The sequence below is a fragment of the Cherax quadricarinatus genome, chromosome 20, assembly GCF_038502225.1.
Source record: "Cherax quadricarinatus isolate ZL_2023a chromosome 20, ASM3850222v1, whole genome shotgun sequence".
NCBI classification, from domain to species: Eukaryota; Metazoa; Arthropoda; class Malacostraca; order Decapoda; family Parastacidae; genus Cherax; species Cherax quadricarinatus.
In genome coordinates, this window is record NC_091311.1 from 35,393,009 (window position 1) to 35,408,083 (window position 15,075).

The 15,075-nt window shown below is 40.0% G+C and overlaps 1 protein-coding gene across 2 annotated transcripts in view; it reads left to right on the forward strand.

The window, feature by feature from the left end:
- The first annotated feature begins 1,333 nt into the window (after positions 1–1,333).
- LOC128700557 (uncharacterized) overlaps positions 1,334–15,075 on the forward strand; it is a 70,198-nt gene continuing 56,456 nt past the window's right edge. For both annotated transcript variants that reach the window (XM_053793834.2, XM_053793860.2), the window contains exon 1: positions 1,334–1,479. The gene's annotated coding sequence lies outside the window, so the exon portion shown is untranslated. The remainder of the gene's footprint in view (positions 1,480–15,075) is intronic.

A 15,075-nucleotide genomic window follows, 5' to 3' on the forward strand; every position in this document is an offset into this window, starting at 1 on the left:
GCCTTGCCTCTTTTTTCAAGACTTGTTTTCCCCTTTGTGTGTGCTTACATTGGTACTCCCAACAAGGAAGAGGGAGAAGTGCCTTCATACAGGTCAAGAGCTCTTGACTCAAGGAAGTGGAGCTACCTTCTAGTATCGAACCTGGCTTCATGTCTTCCCTTAAAATGTAATGATAATAATAATAATAATAATAATAATAATAATAATAATAATAATAATAATAATAATAATAATAATAATAATGTTTGTAATTTAGGTAATAGAGCTCCAGCTCTTGAGTCCGACCTATTACCCATTAATTAACTGGTTTGATGATCTGTGTCATATTTACATTTAATCTGGTGTGTGTGAGAGAGAGAGAGAGAGAGAGAGAGAGAGAATATCAATGAAATAAAGTCAGCTGATCAAATGAAATTACTGGCCCACAGATGGCACCACCTTCATCCTGTTCCTTATCTGTATGTCTCATAATAATAAAAATGCTTTCAAATGAGCTGATATAGGTAACAGCTCTTAGCTTGTAAATGAAGCACGGAATCCTTAACCTAACCTTGTAAACCACTGTGAAAAAAAAATAAAGGGTGTGTTTCTAGGTCGAGGACGTCAACCTTCGACTGACTGTGGATGTCGGTTCCCATTTGACTGGTCACTTATACAGTTTAGTCTCCTCGTCGACGCTGAAGTGAACTCTGCCTTCACTTGTCTCACCTACAGTTTATTTCAACTCTTCATTAAGGATATTTATCTAATGTCTATTTTTTTAAAACTTAGGCGTTTTGGTGTGTGTGTGTGTGTGTGTGTGTGTGTGTGTGTGTGTGTGTGTGTGTGTGTGTGTGTGTGTGTGTGTGTGTGTGCGTGTGTGCGTGTGTGTGAATGTGTACTCACCTAGTTGGACTCACCTAGTTGAGGTTGCAGGGGTCGAGTCCGAGCTCCTGGCCCCGCCTCTTCACTGGTCGCTACCAGATCACTCTCCCTGAACCGTGAGCTTTATCATACCTCTGCTTAAAGCTATGTATGGATCCTGTGTGTGTGTGTGTGTGTGTGTGTGTGTGTGTGTGTGTGTGAGGGATAGGAAGTTCCTCGCAACACACAATACACTGACAGCTTCAATCAGTAACCTAGAGTGCACACGTTGTCCAAATAAATCACAGGAAATGAAAAAAAGAATTATTGCTCCAGCTAGTGTAAACAATTTCTGTTTAACTTATGTAGCGACTTATAAACGTCTGGCTGCTGGTTTACTGTCTCACATTACTGGTTCACCGTCTCACGTGACTGATTCATTGTCTCGCATGACTGGTTCACTGTCTCACATGACTGACTCACAAGGCTATAGTTCCTCACAACAACGCATCAACCATTCCTGTCGAGTTCATGACGCAGTACTACCGGCGTTTAGTTTCTCTTAGCACCCTTCTATTCATGCCCAGTCGCTCCTAGTACCAGTTGCTCATGACACCATAACACTGGCATTTAGTGGTAAGTATTTAACAGCTATAAACTGTATGCAAGAAAGTGGCGAAAGATTGTGTTGCAGACTGAAATTAAGGCGTATTAGGGGATGTGAATTGTATATCACCAGTATAGTTTATGAAAGATTATTATGTGAATCACAGAATATACGAGGAAAAGAACATGCTAGGTGTGTTTAGGAATCTGTGGAATAAAAATTGATTAATAGAGGCAAGAAAGAGAATGCACCTAAGGTAGGGCAAACACTTTTGTATAGATTTGGGATCGTCTATGGGGTTGGGGTTTGTCTTTTTCAAGGATTTGGGGGTATGGTCTATGAAGGTTTCAGTGAGTAGGCGGGAGGTAGTAATATAATGCTTTGTGTCAGTGGCTAGCGCGTCGGTCTGGAGTTTTATGTCTCTCTGATCGCGGGTTCTATCCCCGCCCGTGGTATGGGTTTTTTTTCTTTTTTAATGGAACAGAAGAATGATTGTCGATTTTTTTTTCGTCATTTAGAAAGATTGGAGCAAGATAGGTTGAGCAAGAAGGTATATAAATCCGATGCTGATGAGAGGAGGAAGGAAGGAGATACCAGGAAAATTGGGAGACGTGAAGGATGCTTCCAGATGTGTTACTTGAGTATCCGGCAGCGTTTTAGAGTGAACAAAAACTTTACACGTTGGAGTATGAGCAAGGTAATACTTATGAAGGGTTGCAGGGCAGATGAAAGGGGAGAGTACAGCGCCTTCATTGTGAGGAAGAGATGGAATTGCAACTCTGAGGGTCATCTGAAATGTGATGTCCTTGCACGTCTAGCAACGCAGCTTCTGGATAAGGGGAAAACAACGTGGGTTTTCGTCTTGGATTATCCTACCTTGGTAGGAATTTTTTTGTTCTAAGAACTGGTACGGCAAGATTCTTATGTAGTTTGTGCAAGGAATGTCTCACCATCGCTAGTATAGCAGAGATTTTGCTCGTAATTTGTTGCAAACACAATATTGTTTCATTTTATTTCAAGTTTTTGAAGATGTAACAAAAACAGCTTTGGGTCAGAAGTTACTACAGACTTCCTATATAGTATGTGATATAAATGCCGTTTAGGTCCTTCCTTGTGTCGAATCTTCACTGATTTCCTACCATCACTGCTTCTTTCATCCCGTCTGAGTGGAAGTTCTCAAGAATTTGTTTTCGTTGTTACCCTCATTAATTTCGTCATTATGAAGGGTTTGCGGCTTCAGTGGTGGCACCTTTGACTCGCAGCTGAAGGACCTGGGTTAGATCCCAACACAAGTGGAAAGGATGAGCATCGTTTTATTTACACTTGTTACCTTTGTTTACTAAGCAGTATGCAGGTACCTTTTTGTTAGCTGACTGTTGTGGGTAGCATCTTGGGGAAGTGGCTTAAAGGATCCCAGTGAAAATAAGCCAGATACAGTGGCTTCCTTGGTTTACCCTGGATTACTATTCCTCCTGGATAATAATCTACCTCGAGTACATCTGGTATTAACCTCGGTAAAAGATACCGACAAATTAGTTTACAAAAACACGTAAACAAACACTAGTACATATTTACTAAACAACGTTAGAAGTGATCAAGGTCTCAGGACCGAAACGTTTTCTAATAAATATGTCCTAGTGTTTAAGTGGCTTTCTAAATAATTGTTATTACGCTATTATTAATCATTAAAATGATTAATTATATTTAAAACACCAAATAGCCTTTTCAGTCTATATGTACTCAGAGTTTACCTTAATGAATATTTCAGAGATCAAAGTATTCTTGTCTGGTAGTGAGGTTACATGCAGCCTAGATGGCCCTAATGTAGTAGATAAGCTTTAAACCCCATTAACCAACCGAACAACCAGTCAAAAAAAACTTTAAATCTCTGTGTATATACACTCTTAGTGTATATACACAGAGATGTATACACCTTTTGGTGTATATAATCGTGTGTCTTCTTTCATTGGCTGATTAATGAGGTTTAATGGATTAATTGGGTTTAAAGCCTGTCGACTACACTATGGCTAAGGTTACGCAGTATCCTTTTCTCCTGAAATAGGGATTAATTAAAACACTCTCGACATATAGACGCTAAGAAAAATACACCTCTCGATGTATATATCCTATGTTTACTACTGTAGGTAAATATTATTATTATTATTATTATTATTATTATTATTATTATTATTATTATAAAATCTAAAATAAATCGCTACATTGTCGTATGTGAAATGACCTCGTCCATGAGATTTAAAGTGTTAGTACACAGGATATATGCACTGAGTTGTGCGCATCTCTGTGTATATATATGTATATATACACGGAGAGTTTAATCCCTATTTTAGGTATTAAAGTATTCTTGTCTAGTGGCATGCAGCCTTAATGACCCTCGTAAAACTTTAATTAAGACCCATTAACTAACCAGTCTTGGTATAGCCTACTCAGTGTTGATAGGTACGTGATAATTAGCGTTTTAACTCCCCTATAAACAAGGTTAACCATCATTCTCTGCACTTACCAGTGTGAGTAGATTGTATATTATCCAGACAGTTGAAGCTGACTAGTAGTTGGATGGGTGGTAACTTGGGCAGATCCTCGAGACTACGAGGACCTGCTGCCCTTGTTCAACTAGCAGTAAGCAGGTACCTGGGTGTTTGAAGATTGCCGTGGGTCGCATCCTGAGGGAAATAAGCCAGATAGTCCCCGATGATGTACTGCCCTTAGTGGATAATAAGATAAGATTTGATTTTTAACCTGGAGAGTTACCCACCCAGGATAACCCAAGAAAGTCAGTGCTTCATCGTGGACTGTTTCCACTGAGGCCCTTCAGTCTTGTCCCACAGGATGCAGACCAAACCTACTAACTGCTAGGTGAACAGGGACAGCTGGTGTCAGGAAACATGCCCAATGTTTTCACCCGTGCCAGGGACTGAGCCACGACGAGAGGCAAGAGCGTTACCAACCAAGCCACGGAACACTTACCCTTCGGGCTAGCAATCCAAACAAAATCGTTACCTATTTTTCTTCATTTTCTTCTGGAGAAATCCACTGGTTATCAGTTTCAGCCAAGACCCCAGCGATGCGTAATCACTCTATCTAATATACTCAGTTATAAGACAACTGTAAAAATCTAAATTTATGAAAGGAACCTGAATAAACTTAGTTTATAACAATGTATTGAAAAAGTCTTCTAAATATTTCCCGAAGCTTGAAGATCCCAGTGGGAACAGGTCGCCTAGTTTGACTCTTATGGGTCATCCTAGGTAATTCACACATATGTTATTATTTAAGACAAATGCGATCATCTAAATTTGCTAGTGTGCTTAAAACTCTTAATTACTCCTTTACCTACTTCATTACCTGCTAGTTTAATTGCTTACTTTCTTCTTTACCTGCTTAACCATCTTCTTACTTTTTTTAGTTATCCTGGGTAATCTTCACATGTTATTATTTAAGACAAAACTTTTGTTATTGTACTTATGTGTAACTTTTGTTATTGTACTTATGTGTAACTTTTGTTATTGTACTTATGTGTAACTTTTGTTATTGTACTTATGTGTAACTTTTGTTATTGTACTTAGGTGTAACTGTACCTAAATAAACCTATTTACCACAGGTCTTAGCGATCATTTCTTGACTCATTGCTCCTGGAAAAATAATTAAGCAACGGAAAGGCCTACACACGACAGCAAAAACGAGGTCTAGAAGTTACATTAAAGAAATATTGGTAAATAGGCCACACGATTGAGATTTGTCTGTGAAAACAAGTTGCAGGGATATAAATAATATCTGAGAAAAATTCAGAATCATATTCACTGCCATCCTGTTGAGATATTAGATATTGGATTACTGCTGAGATATCTGATAACAAATTCAGGGATCACTTGCTAAAAAGTTAGGGCAAACAGGTTGAATGTTGCAACGCTAAATTAATTTCAAATGGTAAGAGCAGAGTGAAGAGGCTTATAAATGGAGCAAAGGCAAGGCAGTATTGATGAAAAATCGAAGAATACATCATCAATCGCTGAAAGCTTTGCCAGCAACTAAAAACATTGGGGTATAGCCATAAACCCGTAGATAGATCTAACATAGCATGTAGATAGATACACAAATAACCCGCACATAAAAGAGAGAAGCCGTGTTATTTGTGTATCGTTCCAGTCACGGTATTGTGCCTTTTTTCGTTATTTATGTAGATAGATGTAACATAGCCCGTAGATCTAACATAGCATGTAGATAGATCTAACATAGCCCGTAGATAGATCTTACATAGCATGTAGATAGGTCTAACATAGCATGTAGATAGATCTAACATAGCCCGTAGATAGACCTAACATAGCCCGTAGATCTAACATATCATGTAGATAGATCTAACATAGCCCGTAGATAGACCTAACATAGCCCGTATATCTAACATAGCATGTAGATAGATCTAACATAGCCCGTAGATAGATCTTACATAACATGTAGATAGATCTAACATAGCATGTAGATAGATCTAACATAGCCCGTAGATAGACCTAACATAGCCCGTATATCTAACATAGCATGTAGATAGATCTAATATAGCCTGTAGATCTAACATAGCCCGTTGATAGATCTAACATAGCATGTAGATAGATCTAATATAGCCTGTAGATCTAATATAGCCTGTAGATATATCTAACATAAATTGTAGATACATCTAACATAGCCCGTAGATAGCTCTAATATAGCCTGTAGATATATCTAACATAGCCTGTAGATAGATCTAACATAGCCCGTAGATTGATCTAATATAACTTGTAGATATATCTAACACAGATCTAACATAGCCCGTAGATAGATCTAGCATAGCCCGTAGATAGATCTAGCATAGCCCGTAGATAGATCTAACGTAGCCCGTAGATTGATTTAATATAGCCTGTAGATACATCTAACATAGCCTATGGATAGATCTAACATAGCCTATGGATAGATCTAACATAGCCTGTAGATCTAACATAGCCCTAAATATCGATAACGAGGTATACCATGAAACAACTAAAGTGGCAATTTGTTTCAGTTCACACTTCTGAAGTGTAAGTAAACTGCTGGCTACATCGAGTACCTTTAACACAGACTTTAAAAAGTGTAAAACTTAATAGAGTAATAAAGGCGTCACCCACAATTTCCAACTACTAGATGTTTCTTATGACTCTGCGAGAAGAATTAAGTTAAGCCAAATATAAGCACAAGGCCAAATAACATCCCATTTGTCCATCACCACCAATACCATCCCGGAGGGGTTCAAGGAGGCCAGAGTTACTAAGAGTAAACGGGAGGTCTGACGTCTGTTAAAATATTCAGTGAGATGACGAAAATTCTGGAGAAAGCGGTGTCTTGTCAAAAGCATTCTTCATAGTTACCAGTTATGTTTCACATCTTACTCAATCGATACCTATCGGGTGGCTAAAGATCTAGCTTCACACGGCGAGCTTCCGGCTTCGATTCCCGGCGAGGGTAGAAACACTAGGCGTGTTTCCTTACACCGGTTGTCTATGTTCACCCATCAGTAAAATGGGTACCTGGGTATTAGTCGACTGGTGTGTGTCGCACCCTGGGACAAAATTGACCTAATTTGCCCGAAATGCTCAGCATAACAAATGGCTTTCTATACAGTAGTATATAATTGATGTCAGCTATTACTGTATACCTTGTAAATTTACTTGTAGTAATTAAATATATTACTATTTATATTATTATAAAACCAGTATGGTACTAGGAGAAAGTGAACACAATTTTGTAGTACCCACAGTAGGTGGTCATTCCTCCAACACCTCTTATTATACAGCAATACAAGACAGTTCAGGAAGAGAACTAAAAGATACCTAATGAATGAAACTACAGAAGGAGAATGTTTACTTGTATAGTTAACATTGGTGAACCTGTTATTGTAAGCTGATCCTCTCTTTAATGTTCATGTAACTAAGTTCACTTTACACATATGTTAAACTATGTGTAGTAATTGCACTTATGTGTACCTGTACCTAAATAAACTCACTCACTCAACTTCTGACTTACTTAAGCCTGTCCATTAAATACTTCGTTTTCTCTGAAGATTTAAGATCCTAATACCTTCACCAGTAACTCCTGTAAATCATTATATGATGAAGTGTACTTTTGTAATACGAAATATATTGGACCTAATTTGAGAGTACCCCACTGATGATGGAAAACCCCATTAATCTACTTTTTTGAAATGTGCGCTAGATAGATTATCAGCGCACTCAGTTCACACACTGAAGTCCGTGGTTCGATCCCCGGTACGTGTTTCCTTAAAGACACCTGATGTCTCTGTTCACTTAGCAGTAGATAGGTACCTGGGTGTTAGCCGACTGGTGTGGGTCGCATCCTGGGGACACTTTGCCCGAAATGCTCCGCATAACTAACGGAATGTATATTATGTAGTAATATGGAGAGGGAGCATGGACACAGGGGCCATCCCACACAATAAAAACAACAGACATAGCCCCACTCCACAAAGGGGGCAGTAAAGTAATTGCAAAGAACTACAGACCGATAGCACTAACATCCCATATCATAAAAATCTTTGAGAGGGTTCTAAGAAGCAAGATAGCCAACCACCTAGATACCCATCAATTACACAACCCAGGGCAACACGGGTTTAGAGCAGGTCGCTCCTGCCTGTCCCAGATACTGGACCACTATGACAAGGTCCTGAATGCTGTAGAGGATAAACAAAATACAAATGTAGTATACACAGACTTTGCAAAAGCTTTAGACAAGTGTGACCATGGTGTAATAGCACACAAAATGCGGGATAAAGGAATAACCGGAAAAGTTAGTAGATGGAACTACAACTTCCTGACAAATAGAACACAAAGAGTAATAGTAAACAGAGTAAAGTCCCAGGCAGCCACGGTAAAAAAACTCTGTTCCACAAGGCACAGTACTCGCTCCCATTCTATTCCTCATCCTCATTACTGACATAGACAGAGATGTGTCTTCCTTTGCGGATGACACCCGGATCACCATGGCAGTGACCTCCATCGAAGACATTGCGAAACTCCAAGCGGACATCAACCAAATCTTCGAATGGGCCACTCAAAACAATATGAAGTTCAACGAGGAGAAATTTCAACTACTCAGATATGGAAAACTTGAAGAAATTAAAAATGTGTCAGGGTATACCACAAATTCTAGCCATACAATAGAGCGGAAAAGTAATGTGAAGGACCTGGGAGTGATAATGTCAGAGGATCTCGCCTTCAAAGACCACAACAATGTATCTACTTCATCCACTAGGAAAATTATAGGATGGATAATGAGAACCTTCAAAACTAGGGACGCCAAGCCCATGATGATTCTCTTCAAATCGCTTGTGCTCTCTAGGCTGGAATACTACTGTACACTAACGGCCCCCTTCAAGGCTGGTGACATTGCAGACCTGGAGAGTGTACAAAGAACTTTCACGGCACACATAAGTGCGATAAGGCACCTAAACTACTGGGAACGGTTGAAGGTCCTTGATCTGTATTCCCTCAAACGCAGGCGAGAGAGATACATGATAGTATACACTTGGAAGGTCCTGGAGGGATTGGTACCAAACCTGCACACGAAAATCACTCCATATGAAAGCAAAAGACTCGGCAGGAGATGCAACATTCCCCCGATGAAAAGCAGGGGGTGTCACGAGTACACTGAGAGACAACACAGTAAGTGTCCGGGTCCCAAGACTGTTCAATTGCCTCCCAGCATACATAAGGAGGATTACCAATAGATCCCAGGCTGTCTTCAAGAAGGCACTGGACAGGCATCTAAAGTCAGCACCTGACCAACCGGGCTGTGTTTCGTACGTCAGCTTGCGTGCGGCCAACAGTAACAGCATGGTTGATCAGACCCTGGTCCACCATGAGGCCTGGTCTCAGACCGGGCCGCGGGGGCGTTGACCCACGAAGCCCTCTCCAGGTGAACTCCAGGTAATTTCTACAAGTACATGAACAAGGTATACAGTAATAGCTGACATCAATGACATACTACTTTATAGAAAGTCGCTTGTTATGCTGAACAGTTCGGGCAAATTAGGTCGGTTTTGTCCCAGGATGCGACCCACTCCAGTCGACTAACACCCAGGTACCCATTTTACTGAAGGGGAACATAGACAATCGGTGTAAGGAAACACACCCAGTGTTTTTACCCTCGCCGGGAATCGAACCTGGACCCCTCGCCGTGTGCAGCGAGAGCTTTAGCCACCAGGCCACGGGGACTGGTAAAAGAGAAGCGATTCATTACTGACTCGCTATCTCTTGCTTTGAATGTTCTAGTTATCCAGCCAATAATTTTTTCTTTCCATTGCGACGATAAGATAAAATTTCCTTCGGATTTTCAACCCCGGAGGGTTAGCCACCCAGGATAACCCAAGAAAGTCGGTGCGTCATCGAGGACTGTCTAACTTATTTCCATTGGGGTCCTTAATCTTGTCCCTCAGGATGCCACCCACACCAGTCGACTAACACCCAGGTACCTATTTGCTGCTAGGTGAACAGGACAACAGGTGTAAGGAAACGCGTCGAAATGTTTCCACCCGCCGGGAATCGAACCCGGGCCCTCCGTAGGTGAAGCGAGAGCTTGAGCCACCAAGCCACCGGGCCACCAGGCCCTCTTAGCGTGTCAGTGATTCTTGGATGTGATATCCTTTGACACTGTTACACCCAAATCCGTATGGAATGATTTGAATTTGTCTTGTATTCAGTTTCAGTCTTTAATGCCTCAGTTTTTCCATAGAGAAGTAATTGAAATTTGTGTTCAGTGAACGTCATATTGTCAGTGGCCAGCTGAAATACTTTCCTATCAGTTTGGAGATTCGTTGTGTTCTCATTGGACTCCACTTTCGTACAGATTCATTTGCAAAGAATCATACAGTGCCATATGTCTAATATATTTATTTATTTATTTATTTATTTATTTACAATTTGAGCATACATACAGAGGTACAAAAAAAATACAGATAAGAGCAGCATGCCAAAGCCACTTATACTATGCATAGCATTTCGGGCTGGCTTAAAATTAACTAAGCAATGATGAAATCAGTGATAAAACATTATTGTAAACAGATAACTATAAAGCACAAGTGAGTATTACAAAGACAGGTCATATGGTTGCATGCATTGTTGTACATTCAGTCGTATGGAGTATTCTGTTAAGTAGTGTATTTAAAAAATAATAAAGTTAGATTGGGTTTTAGGTTTAACATTTATGTGATATAATTGTGAGAAACATTTAAGATATACAATTTATAAGGTTCAGTTATTCAGTATTTATTTGGTTTTGGGTGAGTAAGTGATCTTTGAGAAGAGACTTGAATTTATAAACAGGTAGTGTTTCTTTTATATTTACAGGTAATGAATTCCAGATTTTAGGGCCTTTTATGTGCATTGAGTTTTTGCATAGTGTGAGATGGACACGAGGAACATCAAAGAGTGATCTGTGCCTTGTGTTATGGTCATGTGTTCTGTTGAGGTTGGCAAGGAGATGTTTGAGGGGAGGGTTAATATCAGAGTTAAGTGTTCTATGTATGTAATAGGTGCAGTAATAAGTATGGATGTTTTGTATGGTGAGTAGGTTTAGTGTATTGAATATTGGTGGAGTGTGCTGCCTGTAGTGAGAATTTGTTATTCTAACTGCAGCCTTTTGTTGGGTAATTAGTGGTCTGAGATGGTTAATTGTTGTTCAGCCCCATGCACAAATTCCATAGGTGAGATAGGGGTAAATAAGAGAGTGATATAGGGCCAGGAGGGCTGACTGTGGAACATAGTACCGTATCTTCGATAGTATGCCTACAGTCTTGGAAATTTTCTTAGAAATTTGTTGTATATGTGTATGAAATTTGAGTCTATTATCAAGGTGGATTCCTAAGAATTTTCCCTCTGTTAGCTTTGTGATAGGTGATCCGTTTATCATTATGTTAAGAGGGACATCTGTAGCTCTGTTACCAAACTGAATGAAGTAGGTTTTGTCAATGTTTAGTGTAAGTTTGTTAGTCCTCATCCAGGTAGATATTTTCTGTAATTCGGTATTTACAGTATTGGCTAGCGTGACTGGGCTCGGGTGAGAGAAGACGTATGTAATGTCATCTGCAAATAGTGTGGGTTTGAGTAATTGCGAAGCATTTGGAAGGTCATTTATGTATAGGAGAAAGAGAAGAGGGCCAAGGACACTTCCCTGTGGGACACCAACTGTAATTGGTTGCGCAGAAGAGTTTGCCCCATTTGCGTACACATATTGGCTTCTGTTGCTGAGGTATGACTTGAGGTAGTTGAGGGAGTGCCCTCTTATACCATAGTGTGACAATTTTACGTGGAGCAAGTCATGGTCAACTGTATCAAAAGCTTTACGTAAGTCAATGAAGATCCCCAGTGGGACTTCTTTTCTCTCTATTGCAGTGTATATATGTTCTAGCATGTGTATAATAGCATCATTAGTATTTTTATTGGGCCTGAATCCAAATTGGCAGGGGTTGAGTATGTTTTGGGAGATAAGGTAGGAGTAGATTCGTTTATGAATTAATTTTTCGAAGATTTTTGAGAGAGGGTGTAAATTGGATATTGGCCTATAGTTATTCAACTCTGTTTGGTCTCCTCCTTTGTGGATCGGGGTGACCCTTGCTATTTTGAGTACTGTAGGGAAGGTGGAGGATTCTATGGATTTGTTAAAGAGTGTTGCAATGATTGGTGATAGCACTTGTGTCAGTTTTTTGTATATAAAGGGTGGTAAGGTATTTAAATCTCCTGCCTTGTTTTTAGTTCGTTGATAATAAGGGAGACTTCGTATGGGTTAGTCGGAGCTAGGAACAGTGTGTTCGGGTAGTTGCCAGTGAGGTAGTCATTTGGTGGGGTATCTGAGCTTGGGATTTTATTGGCAAGGTTTTGTCCTATAGTGGAAAAGAAATCATTGAGTCTGTTTGCTGTTTCTGTTGGTGGGAGTTGGGGTTCATCTGATTTTGCTAATTTTATTTCGCTATTTCGTGATATCTTTTTTGTTCCCAGAATTTCTGATAGGGTTTTCCAGGTCTTTTTTATATCACCTCGTAGGTTGGATAATCTGTTCTCATAATACAATTTTTTTGCCCTTCTTATCAGGCTGGTTAGGATTGACGAGTAACGTTTTGTTTGGTCTCTGGTTATGTGACCCATTCTGTACTGTTTTTCATATTGGTGTTTTGTATTTATGGATTTGAGAATGCTGGGTGTTAGCCAGGGACTGTTCAGTCTCTTAGCTGTCATCTGTTTAGTTTTTTTAGGGCAGTGCTTGTTATAGAGGTATTGGGTCTTTTTTAGAAAATTATTAAAACATTCGTCAATATCTGTATAGATTTCTAGCTCAGTGTTCCAGTCAATGTTTGTTACTGCTGTTGTGAAGTTATTAATGGCTGCCTCATTGTGAAGTCTGAAGGTGACTTTAGTAGTGTCTTGGGGTAGTTTACCAAGAGTTGTTATGAGGAAAGTAGGGTAGTGGTCTGTGGTATTATCTGTAATTATGCCTGATTTTAAAGGGGATATGGTGTTGGTCCAGATGTGGTCAAGTAGGGAAACACTAGTCTCTGCAACTCTTGTAGGTTTTGTTACTGTTGGTAGTAACATACAGTTACTCATTGTGTTTGTGAATTCAGTAACGTGTGGGTCCTGGTCTTGCAGGAGATTTATATTGAAGTCACCTGAGAGTAGTAAGTGAACGAAGTGGAGTGAAAACTGTACAATACCTTACGGAACAAGGCTTTCCATTGTGACACATCCCGATATCACTCAGTCTACTCTTACTATCTAGGTTCCATTATTATCTAGGTTTCATTACTCTCCAGGTTCTATTACTCTCTAGGTTTTATAACTCTCTACTTTCTATTTGTTAAGAAAATAAGTATGTATCTGTCTACTTTCCGATTTATTTGTTTTGCATGCATTTTATGCACCAACATACCATTGTCGCATTTGTCGAGGTTTTTGCAAGGTCTTTCATTTTATATTTGTATTTAGTTTGTCTTCCAATACATCCAAAACCATTCCAAAATGGTCCGGCAGTCGTGAAAGGCAAGACGATCCACAGTAGGCCGATGCTGCCCTAAGTTTTGCAACTGTTGTGATTCCATGTAAATGACAATCTTGCTTTTTACAGCCCTTTCGATGATTTTGATAATGTGTCATATAAGAGATATCTGTCTCCAGGTTTATGCTGTTGCTTTACTGGTACAGTTGTGGAGCTGGGATATGTCAGTGGATTTTATTGACTGTGGTGACAATCTTGTCCAGGTTCCTTCTCCAAAGAATGTTTAGGGCAAATTAGATAGTGGTTTCTTGTATTATTTTTTATGAATATGGAGCTCCACGAGTCTGGGGGAGGACCGGAGTGCATGGACATGCTGTCAGTAGCTTCCTCGAAGTGGAGTTACTTTTGAGAATGCAGAGACGTTGGCAGCGTTCAGAGTCTTGTTAATAAAAAATTCATTTAGGTCGTACAGGAAGCACCTCTCATTAATCTGTATCTCCTTTGCCAAAGGAACGTGTGTCTGGACCCCTGAAAGGAGGTTCCTTGACGCTGGTGGGGGGCTCTTGATCTAGGGAATTGGATCTGTGCTCCAGCTCCCTGAATTAAACCTGAATACTTTCCATCCCCCCACAGGCGCTGTATAATCCTACGGGTTTAGCGCTTCCCCATGATTATAATTATAATAATCATGTTTGCTGAATTTTAGGAAGGTCACAATAAATTTAAGCCCAGTTGACGTTCTTGTTATAGATGAATTATTCCCGTGATTGTGTTTCGCCCTTCCATCAGAGTGTACACATGTCTGAGCATGACTCATTTGAGTTGTTGCCTGAGTTGCCAGTCTTGCACTGCAGTGTATTCTCTGTTGCTGTTGTCGTTGTAGAACTGTTGTATGTGGTGTATTCATCTACTAAATCATACACAGAATTTTGGGTTGCATCTGCTCGCTCATCCTGTTAAGAACAAGAGTGAGGAGCTTCTCAAATCATAGATCAAAGGCGCAGCAAAACAACAAGTTGATGACTGAGACACATGTGCAACACCCGAGTATCTTTAAGATCCCCAGGTGTTGCACATGAGTCGTATTCATCAACTTAGCCTACGAAACTCCTATCGTAAACAATACCGTCACAGGACTCGCCTACGAGAGCAATACGAGGCAATCGTAAACGATACTGTCACATGACTCGCCTGAGAACAATACAATGCAATCGGAAACGATACCATTACTTCCTTAGTCCTCTATGGAACTCCTCGGGGAAAGAGAATAACATTTTCTCAAGAGTAAAGTCTTTACTGAACAAACTCAAAACATTTGCCTTCGTAATGCCTTGCAAGGTGGCGCTCCAGCTGTCTCAGCTGGCTGGTCCCGACACAACTTCAGTTCCCGATTCTGAGTCTCGGGTTCGAATCTACTACTGGTCTCGGTTTAAATTTATTATTGGAATTTAATTAAAATCTATTTTTATTGGTGGTAGATTTAAAACTATTGTATTACTGGGTCAGATCTGATACCGGTATTGGATAAAATTAATGTCAGTTAGGAAAGCGAGTCACTATTCAGAGGAACCAGTTACCAGTCGGTCAGAGCAGCCGGTCAT